Source organism: Capricornis sumatraensis, chromosome 4, assembly GCF_032405125.1.
Source record: "Capricornis sumatraensis isolate serow.1 chromosome 4, serow.2, whole genome shotgun sequence".
Lineage (NCBI taxonomy): Eukaryota > Metazoa > Chordata > Mammalia > Artiodactyla > Bovidae > Capricornis > Capricornis sumatraensis.
In genome coordinates this window covers 86,340,786-86,357,278 of record NC_091072.1, presented here as the reverse complement: position 1 = coordinate 86,357,278, position 16,493 = coordinate 86,340,786, and the positions used below count along the sequence as shown (strand labels likewise).

The following is a 16,493-nucleotide window of genomic DNA, read 5'->3' as shown; positions in this document are numbered from 1 at the left end:
CTTAGCAGCAGCAGCAGGACTGATGCTAATCCGGAAGCTCCAATACTTTGGCCACCTCATGCAAAGAGTTGACTCATTGGAAAAGACTCTGATGCTGGGAGGGATTGGGGGCAGGAGGAGAAGGGGACGACAGAGGATGAGATGGCTGGATGGCATCACCCCCTGGATGGACATGAGTTTGGGTGAACTCCGGGAGTTGGTGATGGACAGGGAGGCCTGGCGTGCTGCAATTCATGGGGTGGCAAAGAGTCGAACATGACTGAGCAACTGAATTGAACTGAACTGAACTGAAGATAAAAGGATGTACCTGGAAATTAAATCTAAAAAAAGAACACAAATGTAGCACAGAAAGACAAAAGATGAAACAAAGTTAAAGAGATCTTAAAAATGTATGAAGGACATGGTGAAAAGACCTTTTATACGTTTCATTCTAAGGCCCAGAATGATTAAAGAGAACGAGAAAGTTATGGATTGACTTTTACTTATCTTGCTTATAACCCTTCAGCTTCCTGAATCTCATAATGTATGACTGTCAATCATTCATGAAAATTATGTTTTTCATCTTTTAAAATATTGCTTATGTTGATAGTGGTCTTCCCTGGTGGCTCAGTTGGTAAAGAATCTGCCTGCTGCAATGAAGGAGACCTGGATTTGATCCTTGGGTTGGGAAGATCCCTTGGAGAAGGGGACAGCTACCCATTCCAGTATTTTTGCATGGAGAATTCCATGGACAGAAGAGCCTGGGAGTCCATGGGGTCACAAAGAGTCAGACATGACAGCAAATTTCAGCATGATGATAGTAAATATTTTCAGTTTTTATTTGCTTAAAATGTTTTTCCTTCCTTTTAAAAGAGTGTTTCATTGAGTTAGAGAATTTTAAATTTGCTAGTTATTTCTTCTCAACATTTTGAAAATGTCATTTCAATATTTTTTCATAACTAGTATTGTTCTTGGGGCAGCTGTCAATCTAATGGTGTGCTGAATTTTGCAGGTGTGCTGAATTTTCTTTCCTCTGTTTTTTAAAGATATTTGAAATACAACTTTATTTTGATTCTAAATAAAAAAGAATAGGAATAGCAGTAACAAACAAGACTCCACCACTGAATACGGTGATGTGACTGTAGCAAGGAGGAAACACTCTTCCAAAGTAGCTCAATATGCAGATCTAAAAAATGAAGGTATTTTAGCTGCCACATTCACTCTGAAGCCCATTCATCTCCTTTAGCATCCCAAAGATTAAGCACATGTTCTATTTAGCTATACAATAATGTGGAAAATGCTGGACTGCCATAAAACTAAACTTCTGACTCTGGGCTCCAGCTTTAATTTCTCACAAGTCATCATCTTCATTTGGGAGAGCTGTTTTCTGAGCAACCTCCAGCTCATGCTCATGTGCTGCCAAGACTGGGGCCATGACTATCTCTGGTGCAGCAAGAGCATGCATGGAGATGAACTTCAAGTTACTGTCTCTAATCAGTTTTCTAGCAAGCCAGAGGAAGGGCTTTTCAAAGTTGTAGTTACTTTTGACAGAAATGTCATAGTACTGAAAATTCTTCTTTCAGTGGAAGACAATTTACTTTGCTTTTATCTTTCCATCCTTAATATCCACTTTGCTTTCGTACACCACACTGAGGATGTTTGCACATAGTCTTATCACATCACTATGCCAATTAGGCACATTCTTGCAAGTAATTCTCAATGTTATATCAAACATTATAATGGAATACTGAGCTTGGATATAATAGCCATCTCTCAGTTCACCAAATTACTCCTGACCAGTTGTAACCCATATATTGAAGTTAATAGGTCCTCTGTTGGAATGGAACACAAAGAGATGAACTTCAGTACCCAAGGTAGCTATTGCATACACTTTCTCAAATTCACCAGTCTGATGCTGTTTCATGAATGTAGTTCTTCCAGTACCACCATCATCAATCAATACAAGCTTGAGCTGAACTTGGGGTTCTCCTTGAGCAGCCATTGTGATGTTACTTCCATACCCATCTCTCTTTCCTATATGTTTAATATCATCTGTTTGGTATTCTACAGAAATTCAATAAAGAAATTTGAGGGGGGGAAATAATCCCAGATATCCCAGAGATGCTAGAGGAATGATGAACAAAGAAAAAAAGTAGATATAATTAAAGCTAAATAAATAATAAAATGTATAATTATTGGCATAGGAGCCAAATAATTATTGGTAGACAGGGCAGGAGATGTTACAAAGCCCACTCTTGCAGAGGGGCTTGGCAGATGCCTCCATAGCTAGAGCTTGCATAGGAACTTGGAATGTTAGCTACATCAGTCAAGATAAATTGGAAGTAGTCAAACAGGAGATGGCAAGAGTGAACATCGACATTTTAGGAATCAGTGAATTAAAATGGCCAGAATGGGTGAATTTAATTCAGATGAACATTTTATCTACTACTGTGCCCAAGAATCTTGTAGAAGAAATAGAGTAACCCTCATAGTAAACAAGAGAGTCCAAAATGCAGTACTTGGGTGCAATCTCAAAAACAAAAGAATGATCTCTGTTCATTTTCAAGACAAACCATTCACTATCACAGTAATTCAAGTCTATGCCCCAATCACTAATGCTGAAGAAGCTGAAATTGAATGGTTCTATGAAGACCTACAAGACATCCTACAACTAGCACCAAAAAAAAAAAAAAAAAGAAAACAAGATGTCTTCTTCAATATAGGGGACTGGAACGCGAAAGTAGGAAGTCCAGAGACACCTGGAGTAACAGGCAAGTTTGGCTTTGGAGTACAAAAGGAAGAAGGGCAAAAGCTAACAGAGTTTTGCCAAGAGAACACACTGGTCATGGCAAACACCCTCTTCCAACAACACAAGAGAAGACTCTACACATGGACTTCATCAAATCAATTCCAAAATCAGATTGATTATATTTGTTGCAGCCAAAATGGAGAAGCTCTATACAGTCAGCAAAAACAAGACTGAGAGCTGACTGTGGCACAGATCATGAACTCCTTATTGCAAAATTCAGACTTAAATTGAAGAAAGTGGGGAAAACCACTAGACCATAGATGTATTACCTAAATCAAATCCCTTACGATTATGCAGTGGAAGTGAGAAATAGATTCAAGGAATTAGATTTGATAGAGTGCCTGAAGAATTATGGATGGAGGTTTGTGACATTGTATGGGAGGACATGAATAAAACCATCCCCAAGGGAAAAAAAGGCAAAATGGTTGTTTAAAGAGGCCTTACAAATAGTTGAGAAAAGAAGAGAAGCTAAAGACAAAGGAGAAAAGGAAGGATATATCCATCTGAATGTAGAGTTCCAAAGAACAGCAAGGAGAGATAAGAAAGCTTCCCAACAATGAATGCACAGAAATAGAGGAAAACAATAGAATGGGAAAGACTTGAGATCTCCTCAAAAAAAATTAGAGATACCAAAGGAACATGTCATGCAAAGATGGGCACAATAAAGGACAGAAGCAGTATGGACATAACAGAAGCAGAAGATATTAAGAAGAGGTGGCAAGAATACACAGAAGAACTATACAAAAAAGATCTTAATGTCCCAGATAACCTTGATGGTGTGATGACTCACCTAGAGCCAGACATCTTGGAGTGTAAAGTCAAGTGGGTTTAGGAAGCATCACTATGAAAAAAGCTCGTGGAAGTGATGAAATTCCAGCTGAGCTATTTCAAATCCAAAAAGATGCTGCTGCTAAAGTACAGCATGCAATGTGCTAGCACATTTGGAAAACCCAGCTGTGGCTACAGGACTGTAAAAGGTCTCTTTTCCTTCCAATTCCAAAGAAAGGCAATGCCAGAGAATGTTCAGACTACCAAAAAATTTCACTCATTTCACATGCTAGGGAAGTAATGCTCAAAATTCTCCAAGCTAGTTTTCAACAGTACATGAACCTCGAACTTCCAGATGTTCAAGCTGAATTTAGAAAAAGCCAAGGAATCAGAGATCAAATTGGCAACATCTGTTGGATCATAGAAAAAGCAAACAAATTCCAGAAAAACATCTCCTTCTGCTTCATTGACTACACTAAGCCCTTTAACTCTATGGGTCACAACAAACCATAAAAAATCCTTAGAGAGATGGGAATATCAGACCACTTTACCCGCCTCCTGAGAAACCTATATGCAGGTCAAGAAGCAATAGTTAGAAACCAGATATGGAAAAATGGACTGGTTCAAAAGTGGGAAAGGAGTACAACAAGGCTGTATATTGTCACCTTGTTTATTCAACTTATATGCAGAGCACATCATGCAGAATGCTAGGCTAGATGAAGCACAAGCTGGAATCAATATTGCCAAGAGAAATATCAATAACCTCAGATATGCAGATGATACCATCCTTTATGGCAGAAAGTGAAGAGGAACTAAACAGCCTCTTGAGGAAAGGGAAAGAGGAGAGTAAAAAAGCTGGCTTAAAATCCAACATTTGAAAAACTAAGATCATGGCATCTGGTCCCATCGCTTCACGGCAAATAGATGGGGAAACAATGGAAACAGTGACAGACTGTATTTTCTTGGGCTCGAAGATCACTGCAGATGGTGACTGGAGCCATGAAATTAAAAGACGCTTGATCCTTGGAGGAATGCTCTGACAAACCTAGACAGTCTATTAAAAAAGCAGAGACATTACTCTGCTGGCAAAGGTCCATCTAGTCAAAGCTATATTTTTTCCAGTAGTTATGTTTGAATGTGAGTGTTGGACCATAAAAAAGGTTGAATGCCAATGAATTGATACCTTTGTACTGTGGTGTTGGAGAAGACTTTAGAAAGCCCCTTGGACAGCAAGGAGATCAAGTCAGTCAATCCTAAAGGAGATCAGTCCTGAATATTCATTAGAGGGACTGAAGCTGAGACTCACAATTGAAAAATAATAGGAGTGAATAAATGAATAATAAAAACAACAAATATTTAAAATATTCTAAAAATCTTATCACAAAAGATTTAAGTATATGTAAAATAGACAAAGTTCTAGAAAAATAGAAATTATCAATCTAAAATAGAAATCTGTATCTTTATAAAGCAAGAAATAGAGCATCTATATGCCCATTAGGAATAAAAGAAATTGAACCCCTAGATTGAAATGGTACTATAATAAAACCCTAGGCCCAGATAATTTTATGAGTCCCACCAATAATTTAAGAAACATATAATTTTGATTTTAATCTATTTTCAGATAGTATAAAGGGGGGAACATTTGCCAACTTCTTTAATAAAAATGAAAGGAGCTTTATATCAAATTCAGACAAGAACACAAAAAAAGATAATTATAGTAGAATCTCTCTCCTGACTAAAGAATCGATTCTAACTGAGATATCAGCAGATTAGCCCTCTAGCATACTACTAAGGCAATATATCAAATTGAAACTGGATTAATTAGAGGAATAGAAAGTTTGTTTAGAATTAGAATATCTAAACATCTGCATTAAAATTTTGATGTAGAAAAACTATTATTGCAATAGATGCAGAAAAGAGCATTGCATAACATTTAACAAAAATTCTTGATAAATGTTCTTGTTGAAATAGAAGTTTCTTTAATTTTATGAAAGATATCTACACACATACACACAAACACACAAAACGTAACAAGTATCCTACTTAACAGTGATGCCTCAGAAGTAAGAAGTGGTTCCTTTTTCTATTTTTTCTTCCAGTTTTATTGAGATATAATTGACATACAGCACTGTGTAAGTTTAAAATATAATGATTTGACTTATACACATCATAATATGATTATCATATCAATAAGTTTAGTGAAATCCATCATATGATATAGCTACAAAATTAAAGAAAAAAATTTCTCTCTTGATGTGAACTCTTAAGGTTTACTCTCTTTCACATCTAACATATATAAAAGTTAATTGCATTTATCTTTTTGTTCATTACATCCTTAATACTTATTTACCTCATGACTGGAAGTTTATACCATTTGACTGCCTTCATTCAATTCACCCTGATCTCACCTCTCCTAACCCTGGTAACCGCAAATCTGATCTCTTTTCTCATCAGTTTATTTGTTCATTCATTTTTGAAATAGTGACCTGCAATGCTGTGCTAGTTCCTGTTATACAACAGAGTGATTTGGTATTTCTGTACATTCCAAATTATTCACCAGAATAAGTCTAGTTAGGATATGTTACCATACAAAGACATGAAATAGTTATTGGCTATATTCTCCACACTGTACATTACATACCTGTGACTCACTTATTTTGCAACTAGAAGTATATATCTCTTAAACTCTCTCACCTATTTCTTTCCTCCCCTATCGCACTCTCCTCAGGCAACCACCTGTTTCATTCTCTGTGTCTATAATTCAGTTCCTGTTTGGTTATGTTTGTCTGTTTGTTTTATTTTTTTAGGCTTCACTTGTAAGTGAAAACATACCGAATTTATCTTTCTGTCTGATTTAGTTCATTTAGTGCAATGCCTTCTAGTTCATTCATGTTATCACAAATGGCAAAAATTCATTCTTCTTATGGCTCAGTAATATTCTGTTTTATATATGTATACCACCTCTTCTATATTCATTCATCTGTAAATAAACACATTGGTTGATTTCATATTGGCTATCCTAAATAGAGCTGCAATGAACATAATGATGCACATATATGTTGAAACTAGTGTGTTTTTGTTTTCTCTGGACAAATATCTGAGAATGGAGTTGCTGGATCACATGTAGTTCTATTTTTAATTTTTTGAGGAATATTTCCTGTTTATTCATTTTTCTTTTCAGCTTCAGTGATTTTCACTTCCCTCTCTTCCATCAGGCCAATCTGATCCTCTGTTTCATCTAATGACTATGCCAAAGCCTTTGACTGTGTGGATCACAGTAAACTATGGAAAATTCTGAAAGAGATGGGAATACCAGACCACCTGACCTGCCTATTGAGAAATCTGTATGCAGGTCAGGAAGCAACAGTTAGAACTGGACATGGAACAACAGACGGGTTCCAAATAGAAAAAGGAGTACTTCAAGGCTGTATATTGTCACCCTGCTTATTTAACTTATATGCAGAGTACATCATGAGAAACACTGGACTGGAAGAAACACAAGCTGGAATCAAGATTGCTGGGAGAAATATCAATAACCTCAGATATGCAGAGGACACCACCCTTATGGCAGAAAGTGAAGAGGAGCTAAAAAGCCTCTTGATGAAAGTGAAAGAGAAGAGTGAAAAAGTTGGCTTAAACCTCAATATTCAGAAAACGAAGATCATGGCATCCAGTCCCATCACTTCATGGGAAATAGATGGGGAAACAGTGGAAACAGTGTCAGACTTTATTTTTTGGGGCTCCAAAATCACTGCAGATGGTGATTGCAGCCATGGAATTAAAAGACGGTTACTCCTTGGAAGAAAAGTTATGACCAACCTAGATAGCATATTCAAAAGCAGAGACATTACTTTGCCGACTAAGGTCCGTCTAGTCAAGGCTATGGTTTTTCCAGTGGTCATGTATGGATGTGAGAGTTGGACTGTGAAGAAGACTGAGCGCCGAAGAATTGATGCTTTTGAACTGTGGTGTTGGAGAAGACTCTTGAGAGTCCCTTGGACTGCAAGGAGATCCAACCAGTCCATTCTGAAGGAGATCAGTCCTGGGATTTCTTTGAAGGACTGATGCTAAAGCTGAAACTTGAGTACTTTGGCCACCTCATGCGAAGAGTTGACTCATTGGAAAAGACTTTGATGCTGGGAGGGATTGGGGGCAGGAGGAGAAGGGGACGATCCAGGATGAGATGGCTGGATGGCATCACGAACTCGATGGATGTGAGTCTGAGTGAACTCCAGGAGATGGTGATGGACAGGGAGGCCTGGCTTGCTGCAATTCATGAGGTCGCAAAGAGTCAGACACGACTGAGCGACTGAACTGAACTGAACTGAACTGTTGATTCCTTCTACTGTATTTTCCACTTCAGTTATTGTATTTTTATCTGTTTTGTTCTTCTTTATATTTTCTTACTCTTTGTTAAAAGTTTCTAATTTCTCACTCTATTCCAGTTTTCTGCCAAGTTTTTTTTTTTTTTTTTTTTAATATCTTCACAATCTCCACCTTGATCTGTTAAGGTTTCTAGACTGCCTAACTTCATGTCATTAGTTCTTTTTCTGGGGTTTTATCTTGTTCATTCGTTTGAGACATATTCCTCTGTTACCTCCTTCTGCCTGATTTGTTGGGGTTTTCTCCCATATATTTGGTAGGTTAGTTATGTTTCCTGACCTTGGGTAAGTGGCTTTTTGTAGGAGGCATCCTATGTGTCCCAACAGCATACTCCCTTCTGGTCACCAGAGCTATCACCTCTAAGGGTACTCCCTACTGGGGCTGCATGAGTCTGTCGTGGCAGGTTGACTACTGTAGGCAGTTTATTAGGTATGGCTGGCTTTGTCCCTTTGATTTCCAGGCCCTGCCTTGTGTAAAAGCTGCTGGTTACTGATGGATTGGGTAGGAGCCCAAGACTGCTGGCTGAGAAGTTTCAGTGGTCCCAGGGTTATTGCTGGCTCATTGGTGGGCAAACACAGGTTCTGGTGTGGTTGCAATGCTGGGGGTCCCAGATATAGTGTCTGCCTGCTTGTGCTTAGGGCTAGTTCCTGAGGCCACTGGTTATGGTGTCTGTAGGTCCCAAAGCTGGGAAATTGAACACTTGGATGGGGCTGAGAACCCAGGGTGTCTCAGAGCTGGGGTTGGACTGCTGGTGGATGGACCTGGAGCTCCAGAAGGTCCTAACCCTTGTGTTGGCCTGCTCTTTGGTGAGGCTGGGTTCTGGCAGGTCCTGGAGCCAATGTAGGCTCATTGGTGATTGGAGCCCTGTTCCAGGGTCTCTTGCTGCAAGGCTCTGGGAGTTCTGGAGCTGGTGTCAGCCAACCAGTGGATAAGGCTGGATTCTAGTGTGGCTGACTGAGGGTCCCCAGGTGTCCGAGTTGGTGGGTCTTGGAACTGGTGTTAGCCCACTGGTGGGTGGAGCTGAGTCCCAAGGGTCTACAGGTTAGTGCCAGGTCACTGGTGGATGAGTATGGTCTTGGGGCTAGTGTCAGGTCACTGGTATGCAGGGCTGGGTCTCAATACAGCTCTTAAAAGTACTAGGTCTGGTAGGTGGGCCTGAGGTGTCCCAGCACTCGTGCCCCACAGGCTAGTGAGAGGGTCTGGCACTAATAAACTAGAGGAACAATTCCACAAATGGCACTTGGCAGCACCAATATCCATGTGGTAGAACAAGCTCCCCAAAATACTGCTGCCAGTATCCTTTGCCTCTTACCTCTCTAAGAGGCTTTCCAAGATCAGCAGGTGGGTCTGATCCAGACTTCTTTCAAATTACTTCTTCTTCCCTGGGTCCTGGAGTGTGTGAGATTTTATGTATCCTTTAAGAGCTGAGTCTCTGTTTCCCAAAGCTCTCTGGCTCTTCTAAAAATAAGTCCCACTGGCCTTAAAAGACAAACATTCTCGGTTTTCAACTCCTCAGTGCAAGACTTCAGGGCTGGGAAGCCCAATGTAGGGCTTGGACGCCTCATTCTTTGGGGAGAATCTCTGCAGTTGTAAATATCCTATTTGTGGGTTGCCCACTTGAGTGTACGCATCTTAACCATACCATGCCTCCACATCTCCTACCATCAGGTTGTGGTTCCTTTTAAAAAATCTTTACTTGCAGAAAGCCTTTTCTACTGGTATTCCAGGTTTTCTCATCAGTAGTTGCTCTGGAGGTGAAATTTTGGTGTGCCCATGGACGGGGTCTTCACACTCCACCATCTTGGCCATTCCTCCCAATGATTCTTCTTTTCAACATTGTCCTAAAGATCCTAGCAGCTGCAATCCGGACAGAAAAATAAATAAAACGTATCAAAGTAGGCAAGAAAGAAATTAAACTGTTATTATTTGAAAATGACTGTCACTATTGAAAACAAAATAATCTTTTGGCAAATTATTAGTATTAACATGACTGTCAACTAGAAATCATCATTGAGAAGTCAATCACATCCCCACATACCAGTAACAGATAAAGTTTTATTAAAGAGAAAGAATGATTTGATTACCAATCTCAGAGAAAATCCCACAATTAGTAGACATTTAATCTGTGCTGGAGATGGCACTGGAAGAAAGTGAAGAAAGGACGAACTTTCTCATAAATGGCATTCGGAAAAATGTGAATAAGAAAAATAGGAAAATTGGCTCCAGCTTCAGTACTAAAAAACATAGTTAATTTAGGCACAGTAAAGATCTAAAAATAAAAGGCAAAATTATAAACATTTTAGAAGTTATATAGGAGACAGTATTTAAGATCTCAGGGAAGAATTTCTTAAATAAGGATTTAAAAACACACTAACTATAAAGGTAAATATTGATAAATTTGACATTAAAAATAGAACTTCTCTCTGAAAATACAGAATCAGTGAATCTGTAGTTGTCTCAAAATAAAATGTTTTTTTAAAAATTGCCTAGTTAAATTCAAACACATTATCAGAAACATAAAGATAAGCAAAAACCTAGGAAAAGTGACTTGCTCACATAAAGGTGACAATGAATTAGGATACCATATTCCAATAGTAGGTATACATAATGTATTCTTATTCGGTTCAGTTCAGTTCAGTTGCTCAGTTGTGTCCGACTCTTTGAGACCTCATGGACTGCAGCACGCCAGGCTTCCCTGTCCATCACCAACTCCTGGAGCTTACTCAAACTCATGTCCATTGAGTCAGTGATGCCATTCAACCATCTTATGCTCTGTAGTCCCCTTCTCCTCCCACCTTCAATCTTTCCCAGCATCAGGGTCAGTTCTTTGGATCAGGTGGACAAAGTATTGGAGTTTCAGCTTCAGCATCAGTACTCTCAATGAATATTCAGGACTGATTTCCTTAGGATTGACTGGTTGGATTTCCTTGCAGTCCAAGGAACTCTCAAGAGTCTTCTCCAACACCACAATTCAAAAGCATCAATTCTTCAGCACTCAGATAATCCAACTCTCACATCCATACATGACTACTGGAAAAACCATAGGCTTGACTAGACGGACTTTGTTGACAAAGTAATGTCTCTGCTTTTCAATATGCTCTCTAGGTTGGTCATAACTTTTCTTTCAAGGAGTAAGCGTCTTTTAATTTCATGGCTGCAGTCACCGTCTGCAGTGATTTTGGAGCCCCAAAAACCAGTCTATCACTGTTTCCCCATCTATTTGCCATGAAGTGATAGGACCAGATGCCATAATCTTCGTTTTCTGAATGTTGAGCTTTAAGCCAACTTTTTCACTCTCCTCTTTCATTTTCATCAAGAGGCTCTTTAGCTCTTCACTTTCTGCCATAAGGGTGGTGTCATCTGCATATCTGAGGTAATTGATATTTCTCCTGGGGAATCTTGATTCCAGTGTGTGCTTCATCCAGCCCAGCATTTCTCACGATGTACTCTGCATATAAGTTAAATAAGCAGGGTGACAATATACAGCCTTGACCTACTCCTTCCCAAAATGGAACCAGCCTGTTGTCTCATGTCCAATTTTAACTGTTGCTTCTTGACACAAATACAGATTTCTCTAAAGGCAAGTAAGGTGGTTTGATATCTCTGTCTCTTGAAGAATTTTCCATAGTTTGTGATGATCCACACAGTCAAAGGCTTTGGCATAGTCAATAAAGCAGAAGTAGATGTTTTTTCTGAAATTCACTTGCTTTTTCAATGATCTAACAGATGTTGGCAATTTGATCTCTGGTTCCTCTGCCTTTTTTAAAACCAGCTTGAACATCTGGAAGCTCATGGTTCACGTATTGCTGAAGTCTGGCTTGGAGAATTTTGAGCATTACTTTATTAGCGTGTGAGGTGAGTGCAACTGTGTGGTAGTTTGAGCATTCTTTGGTATTGCCTTTCTTCTGGATTGGAATGAAAACTGACCTTTCCAGTCCTGTGGCCACTGCTGGGTTTTCCAAATCTGCTGGCATATTAAGCCAGAACATGGTAAATACAAAGATGTCTGAAATAGAAACATTTGGTCTTGGAAATAGTCTTGGAAACATTTCAAATAGCAATGAATGAAGAGTACAATAGATAAATTGTGGTACACTAGGATGTTAAACAGGGAAATTTAAAAATTAACCTTTACCTTGGATATAGCATAAATATTTCAATGCAATGATGCCAAATAAAAAATTTTTAATATAGTGGAATATACACAGTTTTATTTTATTTACCAAATATTTTAACATGTAATTACCATGTTAGAATAGTCATTTTATGATTATTGATTCATTTAATCCTCTAAGCAATTCAATAGTATAAACTTTATTGTTGGCTTCAGTTTACAGATGCTGAAACTGAGGGATGGAAAGGTTAAGTAACTACTCAATGTCACATATCTAGTCATGGGAATGGGCAATGTGGTTCCAGGGTCTAGAGTATCATTCCATTCATGAAAAATTCAAAAGCAGGTACAGCTAAATAGAGTATGAGTATTATATATATATAATATATACATATATGTGTGTGTGTGTATATATATATATATATACATACAACTATTTCAAAATGTTAAAAGAAAGATTAACACAAAACATTAAGAGAGTCAAGGAAGTTGTCAATATTCTCTTTCCTTTTCTCCCTCTAGTTTTATTGAGGTGCAATTGACATAACAACACTGTTTAATATGTTTGACATTTACAGTGTAATATGTTTAACATATACAGTGTAATCAGTTGACTTACATTACTTAAATGATTACCACAATAAGTTTGGTTAACACACATCATCTCTTACAGATATGAAAAAAAAGGTGAAAAAAAAGAATTTATTTTCCTTGTGGGGCAAACTTGTAGCAATATTTTGTTTCTTAAGAGAGCATCTGGGAGGTGTGTATATGGTTGTCAATTTTTATTATTACTATTACTGTTCTCTGAACTATACATATACATTATATATGGTATTTCTCAGTATGTCATACTTCTCAATTTTAAAAAAGGTTAAAAGAGAGAGGTTGATCCTGAACAGAAGGTCCTTGAAGTGAAGTAGAAATCTGTACTTTCAGAACTTTTCTGTGAGTTAAGCCTGTGCCAAAGAAGATTGAATAATCCTGAAAGAACCCTACCCAAGAGGACAGCCATACAAGGTGAGGGAACCCCAACAGAAAGAGGGTGAGTGGGTAGGATAGGAGAAGCTGTGGCCTGTCTGAGGGAAGACAATGTAATGAGGGCACTGGGCAGTTGGAATAGGGAGAGGTGCCCAGAGAGCTCACAAAGACAGCCCGAGAGAGAAGAGCCGGCATCTGAACTTCTGCCAGACTATAACCACATCACAAAAGCAGGTGGCAGAGGTAGTAAAGAGAGGAGAGATGAAGGTAGAAGCATAAGGCAGAAGAGTAAAGAAGTGAAGGCAGAGGAGAGAAGCTTTAACTGGATAAGATTATTCTTGATATTAGATTGGCCTGGACTTTATGATGCTTACAAGTGAGGCTTTTTGGAAATTCAAGCTAATGACAGGGAAAAGTTAAGGGGCTTTGTCTGAGATATTTTCCAAAATGGAAGATCTTGCAGTGCTTGTTTGAAGTCTAGTGGGGAGAATAAATAAATTTGTTTCCTTCTTGCACTTTACCAAGTTCAATAAACTAACAAATTTGGCTAATACATAAATCACTATCCCATTACCTATTAAAATAATAGCTTTACTGAGATAGGATTCATATAATTTAATATTCAATTTTTAAAGTATAAAAAGATCAGCGGTTTTTAATACATTCACAAGGTTGTAAAGTCATAATCATTATCTAATTCCAGAATATTTTCTTACCCCCCAAAAGGACATTATAAAATTATCAATTCCACCTGTGACAACCAATAATCTATTTTCTATTTCTATGGAAAATGTCTATTCTGAACATTTCATATAAATGGAATCATGCAATATGCAGCCTTGTGTGTCTAGCTTCTTTTACTTAGCAAGGTGTTTTCAAGGTTCACCTATGTTATAGAATATACATCATGTTCTATCCTTTCCCTGGCTATATAGGATACCATTGTGTAGCTATACCATATTCAGTTATTGTTGAAAGACATTTCTGTTTCCACATTTGGGCCATTACGAATAATGCCACTATGATCAAAAATTCATAAGGTTTTGTGTGAACATCTACTTTTAATACTCTTTGGTATATACCTAAGAGTGGAATTACTGTAACATATGGTAAACTATTTTTAACAATTCATGTGACTGTATAATTTTACAACCTCATCAGCAGTGTTTGAGAATTCCAATTCTCCACATTCTCCCAAACATTTGTTGTTCATCTTTTAATTTTGGCATTCTACTGGGAGCAAAATAGTATCTCATTATGATTTTGATTTGCATTTCTCTGATGACTAATGATGTTGAATGTCTTTTTGTGTGCTAATTAGACATTTATCTATCTTCTTTGGAGAAATGTCTATTTAGGTCCTTTGCCCGTTTTTAACTGGTTGCCTTTATTATTGGTGTAAGAGTTCTTTATATATTTTGGATGTCAATCCCTTATTATATAGATAGTTTTCACATCTTTTCTCCCATTCTATGTGTTCCCTTTTTACTTTCTTTGTGATGTCCTTTGGAACCCAGAATCTCTTCATTTTGATGAAGTTCTGTGTCTGTATTTTTTCTTTCATTGCTTGCACTATCTTTTAAAAAAACCACACAAGTAAAACCATAGTATACTCATAATTATTCAACTCATTATGTCTCCATAATTCTTGGGCATCTTTTCATATCTCTCTACCTCCTTGTCATCTCTATCTCTTTATCTATAATATATATTTTTAAAGACTTCAGATTATCATTTTATGGCTGTAATTAACAAGTTCTTCATTGATGGACTTTTAGTTTTTTGCAACTTATTGCTATTAGAGCAAACATTCCTAAAAATGTGTATATTATTATATACATATGTGTACATGTAGTGTACTTCTAATTATAAGAGTGTTGGTTTAAAGAGTGTTTGCACTTAAAATGTCGAGAAGTACTACCAAATTATCTCTAGTGATATATATATATGTATCAATTCAGTTCAGTCGCTCACTCATGTACTACTCTTTGCAACCCCATTGACTGCAGCATGCCAGGCTTCCCTGTCCATCACCAACTCTCAGAGCTTGCTCAAACTCATGTCCATTGAGTCAGTGATGCCATTCAACCATCTCATCCTCTGTCCTCCCCTTCTCCTACTGCCTTCAATCTTTTCCAGCATCAGAGTCTTTTCGCATGAATTGACTCTTCACATCAGGTGGATTGGAACTTCAGCTTCAGTCCTTCTAATGAATATTCAGGACTGATTTCCTTTAGGATTGACTGGTTGGATCTCCTTGCAGTCCAAAAGACTCTCAAGGGTCTTCTCCAACACCACAGTTCAAAAGCATCAATTATTTGGCTCTTTAACTCAGCTGTGATATTTGAACCTTCATATTTGGAGAGAACTCTTTAGTTACAGAAGTCCTCAAAGGTTCCTAGGCATCAGTCAAAAGGGTGTTTTCTAAAAATGAGTGAAACCTGAATATATATCATTCACAGCAAAAAGAGAGTTTCAATATGTTCAAGCAAGAGATTAACTGGAGAAACTTTTTAGTAATGAACAGAAGTGTCTTCAATTTGGAGTTCAATTAGTTTAACTATTACTGGAACTCTACTAAGTCTCTTTCCTGTTTTTTGTTACAACAGGTTTCCCTAGTGGCTCAGCTGGTAAAGAATCCACCTGGCAAGCGGAAGACCTGGGTTCAACCCTTGGGTTGGGAAGAAGGGAACAGCTACCCACTCCAGGATTCTGGCCAGGAGAATTCCATGGGGTTGCAAAGAGTTGGAAATGAGTGAGTGACTTACTCTTATGTCTGCAAAATTGTGTCACAAATAACAACAGCCATTTTTCTGTATTCTTGATCATATATCCAAAACCCTGGAATTACTCTTACAAAAATATAGTTTGACTTTTGGTTATTAATAATGCCATTTTGAACTCCATAGGCAATTAGTGATACCATTTTTCAGAGTTTTGCTTCTAAATTAAATAATTATATTAAAGACATATAGTTATAATAAAATCTTCATGGCAATAAGATTTGGAAATGAATCTATAAGGGAACTGTGCATAATAATGGGTTATAAAACTAAGAGCTAAATAGGGCAAAACCATTTCAAACGTTTTATAGTAAATCAGTATAGAATGAAATGAGGTTGAACTGAATGATTTCTAACCTGATGCTGTACAATTTTTTTTTTAATTCAAGAGAATTTTATAGGGATTTCCCTGGCAAATAGAAGACTCTGTGCTTCCACTGCAGGGGTTTCAGGCTTGATCCCTGGTCAGGGAAGAACCCATAGGTCTGGCAGCACAGAAAAGAAAAGAGGGGTTTATAGAAAAACAGAATTTAGGATAGGTAAAGGGATACTTGAAACTTACACACATGGAAAACTACAAGAGAAAGCTTCAGTTCAATGTACAACCAAAAAGTAGAAAGTGTGATTCTCTGTGTGTTTGGAGGAAGAAGGCTGAAGGGATTACATGACGGTGTTG

General features: G+C 37.8%; 1 pseudogene; it reads right to left on the bottom strand.

Annotated features, from left to right (window-relative positions):
* Positions 1-1,330: 1,330 nt before the first annotated feature.
* On the bottom strand, positions 1,331-1,981 carry LOC138077712 (GTP-binding nuclear protein Ran-like; annotated as a pseudogene).
* Positions 1,982-16,493: the final 14,512 nt, after the last annotated feature.